This window comes from Harpegnathos saltator, unplaced genomic scaffold (assembly GCF_003227715.2).
Source record: "Harpegnathos saltator strain DR-91 unplaced genomic scaffold, Hsal_v8.6 scaffold313, whole genome shotgun sequence".
In the NCBI taxonomy this organism is placed as follows: Eukaryota; Metazoa; Arthropoda; class Insecta; order Hymenoptera; family Formicidae; genus Harpegnathos; species Harpegnathos saltator.
This window is the reverse complement of record NW_020230110.1, coordinates 48,986-57,093: the sequence shown is the minus strand read 5'-3', so window position 1 is coordinate 57,093 and position 8,108 is coordinate 48,986.

Genomic DNA, 8,108 nt, shown 5'->3' with positions numbered 1-8,108 from the left:
ATCAATTGTCAATTCGTTGTCGTAAATGTCATCGTGAGCGTCACTGTTGTTCAAGGCACTATTCGTCGTCATCCCATCGTCAACATTTTCGACCGTTATGTCATCTGGTGGCTCCTCGTTCTTGTCCTCAATGTTCGGTAGAGGCAGTAAAGGCGATAGCGCCGGCAGCGATAACGATGCCTCCAAGGTAGCAGCCGCCACCGCTGCTGCAGAAATTGCCGATACTTCGGACGACGAAACGTCACCGTCGTCGCCACCGCTATCGCCTCCACCGCCGCCGCCGTCGCCGACACCGTCGTCCGACAATGACCACAAAGCCTTGTTCGACGAGATCGCTTGGCTTGATTCCATAATTGACACGGCGAGAGAGCTTATAGTAGAATTATTGGGTGTATCGCCGCGGGTATTAACAGAAATCCGCAAGATACTTGGTCGCGTCGGAAGCGATCCAGATGTCACGATACTGTATGAAACGCTGACGTATAGTCGCCAGTGGCGCATTTCGACAACCCCATACGAGAGACCGCGCGTTGTCAGCGTCATGTTCGGCATGATCAGTTATCCGTTGCATTGCCCACTCGATCGATTGGTATTCAATGTATTGTCATGTCAATCGCTAACTGTTCTCTACGAAACATACAAATCGTTCATGACACACTGTAATTGCGATCGAATCGCTACATTCGTGGATATTATCGAGAAGGTACGCGCGAACGTCATACTGCGCAACGAGAATGCGCATGAGCTGTTGCGAGTCCTGTGGCATCGAACATCTCTCGACACGTACGAGTCGCTTCGCGCGATTGCCTGTACAGTCGTCTCGTGTCTGGATACGGAAAAGTTACGACGCAGCGGTCAGGTCTTGGGCGACAACGTAATAAATTTGTACGACCGTTTAGCCGATGCTGTAGCGGAGGCTCAGACAACTTTATCTGATGGAAATTCTGGGGCCGGCACCACCACCACCATCACCATCACCGCGGTCAAACGCAGTCGCAGAAGCACGGACAAACAGCAGCGGCAGCAGCAGTCTTCGATACCTGGCAATAAACGTACCGTTCGACAACGCAGTGGTGATCGTAGTGGTACAGTCAATCAAAGCACTGTCGTGAAACGCAACAACTAACCTAATCTAATCTAACCACTCGTTGAATACATCAAAAGCCGGTTCATCGTCATATTCGTCGTAACAAATCCATTCCAAATCTTTAACCTCTATGCGATATCGTTCACTGGATCGAGGCACATGTTCGAAACAATTCGGCTCAATCTGTCGCGCGTAATACTCTACATAATCACCGTAAAGAACTGGGTGCGCGACCAGACCTCCGATGTTGTCTCTGATCGTTATGGAACACGGACTTTGACGAACAAAGCGAACATTGATGCTGCTGCCATACGATTTTATTGCGCTTGGAAGGAACTATATCTTCACGCGAGTCGGCAAGCATATGCGTACTTCTGCGAACGATTCGATTCGAATGGCAACGGTCGAATCGTCTACCATTGAAACATAGACCCATCCACCGATAAGACGCGCGAGAGAAAACGCGTCCTTGGGTACTCGATCCAAAGAGAGTAAGTCCGCGCGACGAATTGCTAACAGCGATCCGTCACCGGTGAAACGCAAATGATACGTCGCAGGATCAGGAATGGATATGACGGGAGCAGCCTCTACGATTCCACGATCATCGACCACGCGCAGGAATCGAACTAAATTCAAATCAAAATCGTATACAGGATGAACTTTTCCGTTAATATCCGGTCCTATGAATCGTTCGTACCATTGTCGTCTGGTGCTGCTACGACGACTACGGGAGCCAGCAACATCACTGTCACTACTGTCATTCGCAGCCGTTGAAACTAACGGAGGAGCGCCGTTGACGATCTCGCTCGAAAATACAGCTCTGCGCAATCGCTCTGCAGATATTACGAGACGATCTGTTTCGCACTGGCAAAGCCTACGTTTGTGTAAGAAGTTCAACATCCACGCGAAGAAAATGATGATGAAAATTGCAACGAACAAGAGGAGCGAGAATATCGAAAGAAACATTTCGCAGATCCGTCTCACGCACGCTTCGTATTATTTGCTTTATTATAAATAAACTGCACACCTGTATGAAAAAAATCTTGTATTTATTGATTACGGTGTTTCATTACAATCCATCTAGATATTTTAGCGCAATATTTTGTATCACCTGCGTTTGGTCAGATTGAGAATTTTGTCGTTTTTGCCAGCTGTGGTAGACAATCATCCGCGCTTTCGCGGTGAAAGCCTGATTTTCACACATTCGCTCGGATGCACATATGAATAGGCGTACAAATTAGGGTTACTGTTGTCGCGACAATAAATGATGCACGCACGCTTTTGCACTGATGACCGCATACGCAGCGCGTATAATCTTGGACTGCACCGCATAGATCTACGACGAACCGATGGTATCCGCAAATCCATTATATCCGTAGTTGTACACAGTACTGTCGCAGAAGGCGAGTAAATATCAACTTTAGTGATGGCGAACTTGTCGAGACCAGATTCAGGCAAACATTTTCATTCGTCGTCGTTGTCATCGTCGTCGTCGTCATCGTCATCGTCGTCATCGTTGTAATAAGCATTTCCGATTCATAGGACTGCTGCTGCTGCTGCTGCGATGATCGGCTCGGCGTACATTGGTGCAGATTCAACAGTGGCGGCGACAATAATAATTTACAAATGTTATCGATGTCGTTATCGATGTCCTTATCAATGTCGACTTCCTCGTTCGTTTTGCCATTGTCCTCGTACATGGTATTTATCATGACCCATTGTGCATGGAGAAAATCCTTTACGTATTCGCTATCCCACGAGGATTCCAAATACTGAATTATGTCTCCGAAGCTTTGTCGCACGCGCATATTGACGAGCGGTTGCTGGATCGTTCTGACGCTTAAGCGATATGTACGTGTATATATATATAAATACTACTACTACCTACGTGAGACCCTTCCTGCGAATCTTCCCACGCTTGTGTGACCTGAAACGGATCCACCGAAAACGTTGACGCGTTTGTGTATGTGTTACATGAAATCCATGACTTCTTTGTGAAATTGAACCTGATGATCGGGCACGCAATGTGGCAAACGCACATCATAGGCTGTTGCCGTCTTTAGCACCATACGTTTTGTATCGGGCGGACATGTGCAGTCGTGATAGGTAGGTTCGCGCATTATTGGGTCCATATTCCACACTCCACCTTCGCAAAACTTGTGTTGTTCGCGAAAATGCTGATACAACTGCACGTATTGTCAAGTAGCAGCACCGAAACTGGAGAAGCCGATAAGCATAGCGTATTCGCCATTTATCGCGTTGCACTCGTGCTCGTTATCGTCTCTGTCACTGCTACCGCCGCCGCCGCCGCCACCGCTGCCATCGTTGCCGTCATCCCTCCTGTCGCCATCGTCCGTAGCGTTCAATTGCACTGATTCGCACGTTCTGCGGGAAGTGTCGCAATAATGATTCACGCGACTGTACGCGCGACACAATGTGGCGCAATCACTGTCGAATACGCATAATCGGCGAACGGAGGAACAATCGACAGATCCGGCCCCCACGAATCGACGTGTTCTAGGACGCACCATGGAGCGCAAATGAAGAAACACCGAGCCCTGTGGAACCCCGCAACTCATCCCCCTCTCACGCACCGCGCCGTCGGCGTCCATCCATGTCAGACGCCGACCCCGGAAGTAATCTTCAACGACAGCCGTGAGGTAGGGTGGGAAGCGGAAATAATTCCTTATCGCCTCCACCACACTACCCCAGGGCAGGGTGTTGAATGCGTTTGCGATATCTAATGATATCGCAACCGCCACCCTGCCCTCCGTCACGATGGCCTCCGAGAGAGATCTCAAATGCAGAATTGCATCTATAGTAGATCTCCCCTCTCGGAAGCCATATTGGCCGTCGTTGACATCAGGACCTTCCCGGGACATATGCCTCTGGCGGCGGGCAGCCATAACACGCTCAAAGAGTTTGCCCGCCTCGTCTAGGAGGCATATGGGCCGGTACGCGGAGGGGGAGTTCTCCGGTTTGCCCTCTTTTGGGAGGAGGACCACATTGGCCCTCCCCCAGACTAGGGGTAACCTTCTTTCCCTTGAGGCTCGCGTGAACAAGCGGGCGAACCTCTCGTTCAGGGTAAGGACGCGGCCGGGGATGCCATCCGGTCCGGGAGCTTTTCGGCTCTTGACCTTTTTGACACCCTCGGCCACCTTCTCCTTTGTGATCCTTGGTACCTTCCCCTGTTGTTCGGGGGATGGTAGAATGTAAGGGGCGATGGGATTACCCTCCCCAACCGGGAAAAAGGTCCCTATCACCCTCTCTAGGAATCGGGGGTCAAGCATCACCGTCTTAGGGGGCGTCCACAGTTTCAACTTCTGCATGACTATTCTGTATGGACGCCCCCACGGATCCGCATCCAACGAGAGGAGGAGGTCGTCCCACCCTCTTCCTCTGGCCGCCCCAATGGCTTCTCGCAATTCTACAGCAGCTCCGCAAAATTCTTTCCGGGCGGCCAGAGTGGCCTCAGGGTCAGGAGCCCGCTTGTTCCGCTCCCTTCGAAACACCCGCCTGGCGTGGACCGACCTGCGCCTCAGCACAGCTATGTTGTCGGACCACCACCAGGCGGAGCGTCTTGGGCAGGACCTGACTTTGGGCATGGTGGCATCGCACGCCTGTGCGAGTACATTCATTACCTCCATAACCTCAGAGTGAAGGTCCTGTCCTTCCTCTTGTTGTCGTGGCCAGGTGGAACCCTCCAGAGAGATCTCCAAACTCTCTCTGTTGAGTTGGGCTAGAGACCATCTCCCGGGTCGGGGTTCTTTCCTTTGTTCAGGCCGCAGGCCATTGGAGGTGACGGACAGCTGCATTTCAATTAGGAAATGATCTGAAAGCGCTTCTAGCTCGTCCGCCACCCTCCAGGTCCGCACCCTCCTCATGGCTGCAGGGGTTGCCCATGACAGGTCAATAATTGATCCCCCCTGCGGCCCTTCAAACGTGGGTTGTCCCCTTCATTGAGGATGTGCAGACCTAGGCCTGCGGCCCAATCCCTTGTTACCTCCCCCCGCCTGTCACCGCGCCGGGATCCCCATAATTCTGATTTCGCGTTGAAATCCCCGGCTACGATGACAGGACCTGAGAGATACCTTTGGATAGCATCTCCCATTTCTTGGAGCCTGGGTCTGTATGCAATCAGGTCCAGGCTCTTTGCTGGGGGGAGGTATACCCCGACCACGGTGATTTCTCCCCACCTGGCCACGACATATCCCCGACCGCGACTTAAAAAAGTCGCGGGGCGTGAGCTGTCGCTTGCCTTCCATACTATAGCGACAGAGCCCAAATCATCTCTATACCACCTAGGGTGGTTTCTGGGGACGCAATAGGGTTCTGCCGCTATACCTAGTCCTGCACCGCGCTCCACCATTGTGTGCTCGAACAGAGGTAGAGCTTGGCGGGCGCGGTGCAGGTTACCTTGAAGGAGTCGTGTGTCCATTAATCAATTGAACTAACAACCTTCCCTCTTGGTTGACTTCCTTCTTCACTGTCCGCGTTTTCTTCTTGGTGCGGACGCTTCTCTCCTCTCTTCTCGTCGACCTCCATGTCTTGGCTCTCTGTTTGCCTGAGACATGGAGGGAATCGTTCTCTCTGCGGGAGTGGGGGTGGGGTGAGAGTTCCGGTGTTTCGTTCTCTTTTTCCACCTCCACTTCCTTTTCTTCTTCCTTATCCTCAGGAGGGGAGGGAGGGCCTTGCGGTTGCGGTGCGGGCACCGCAGGCCCTTCCACCTCCTCTTTCCTGTCCTTCCTTTTCCGAGGGGGCGGGCGACAGGCAGGTCCTCCCATTCTATGATCCGCCTTCGCTCCCCTCTCGATACATATCTGGCATCTGGCTTTGGCCTCGCAATCGCGAGCCAGGTGTCCAGGTTCACCACACCGGTAGCAATTTTGCCGCCTGTCAGTGCTGTTTGTGCAGTTTATTTATACGTGCCCTTTCTCCAGGTACTTGTAGCACTGCAGCGGTCTTGCCTGCAACAGTTCTACCCTGACTTGCGTCCATCCTATTTTTATTTTTTCCCCTTCCGCAATCTCTTTGGCCGCCGGGTAGGGGGCATTGGACCCATAGTGATCCAGCACCATTCTGGGCCACTCTTATTCTTCCTGTTTTAACGTCAGAGGCCTCACATCCTCCCAATCTTGCCACTGCATCAGCAGCTTCCTTTTCGGTTGTGGAAATTTCAAGGCCCCTGATGCGAATTTCGCCCATTTTTTGTGGTCTACCCACTTTTGTTTTATCCAAGAGCACCTCCTTAAGCTTGACAGCTAGAAGGTCCGCTTGTTTCCTTCTCTCTTCCCCTAGGATTTCTATAACCAATGCCCCTGTGGCTACTACCCTAGTATTTATCTTATCAATCCCTATCTCATTTAGGTCGATTTTCTTCTTGGCCTCAGAGAGTAGTTCTCTGTATTGGCCCCTGTCAGCTGTTATTGTCACTGCTGCTGTATTGGGAACCTTCCTCTTTACCTTTTTCTCTTCCTTCTTTACTACTTTCCCTTCTTTTTCCGTCATGATGTTTTCCTACGTTTTCTACGTTCAGTTTTTTGTCTTTTCTTTTCCCTTCTCCCAACAACCTCGGACCACAACTCCCCAGTCTTCACTTCATTTGGTTCCTTTTCCTCCTTTTCAGGCATTGGAGGCTTTGCCTTCTGGGATGGAAGAGTTAGAGCCTGTCGGGCATTTTTTCCCCCAGAGGTTTGGAAGTTTCCCTGGTTTTCCCCTGTCCTTCGTGTTCCCTTTCCTTTGTTTTCTTTTTCGGGCTTTCTTTTGCCAGCCCCGTTGCCGACTATCCGCCGCCCCCGGAGACCAGAAGATCCAACATGACGACGGGACCAGGACTCGCGGGGTCCGCAACGCACTCCGCCGGGTGTTGCCGTTCAGCAGCACTCGTGTAGAGGAATTAGACCACATGAGTTCTGCCTTGTGCATTTCACACAATCGGCTGCCTCACTAGGCTGACGAGGCCGACACACCGGGTTTGTTCTTTGAGGTTTTCCTTCCTCCTCGGTGGTCTGGGAAATCATACTCACGAACCCGAGCGCCCAACCGGTTTGTTCACGAAGTTTTCCTCTCCGGTTTGGTCGCCCCAGAGCTAGCAAGTCCCAAACACCGCCCCGGGACTAACGAGTCCAAACCCCCGACCGGTTTTAAATCGGAGTTTTCCTCTCCGGTTCGGTTGCCATGCTGCTAACAAGCCCAAACTCCCGGGTTTTTACTTTGGGTTTTCCTTCTCCTCGTTTGGTGTCTGGTAGACCAGACTAACAGGTCCAATCACCCGGGTTTATTATTCGGGGTTTTTCCTCCCCTAGTGTCGGATGTTTGGCCTGCCAGACTTACGAGCCCGAACGCCCGTTTTGACAGGTTTCCTCTGTTGTGATCGCCCGAGGGCTAACGAGCTCACACGTCCGGGTTTTTGCATTGGGTTTTCCTTTCCCTGGTTCGGTTGACTAGCACCGCCGGCCTAACGAGCTCGATCGCCCGGGTTTGGTTTTGGAGTTCTTCCTCCCCTGATAATAGGTTGCTTGCCCACGAAGTCAAGCTCTCGAGCCCTCGCCCAGGTTTGATAAAGGAGTTTCCAATCTCTGGAATAGTTTGCACAAGGCTAACGAGCCATTAACCCAGGTATTTACAGTGGATGTCCTTCCCCTCGTCGGATTGTTTGGCAACCTCCCAAACTAAAAAGTCCGATACCCCGGTTTCCCTAGGTTCTTCCATTGGGTTCTCCTACCCTCGTTCGAACGTCTGAGAAAAATAGACTCACAGGCCCGATCGCCCGGGTTTATTAGTCAGGGTTCTTCCTTCCCTCAAGTTCAGGTTCCTGGACTGCCAGGCTCACGAGTCCGAACGCCCGGTTTGGTCCGGAGTTTTCTCTCCGTTTCGGATGTCTGGAACGCCAGACTCACGAGCCCGAACACCCAGTTAGTGCGGAGTTTTCTCTCCGGTGCGGATGCCCTCAGGCTAACTAGACACACACCCGAGTTTGGTACTGGGGTTCTTCCTCCCCTAATAATAGGTTGCTTGCCCA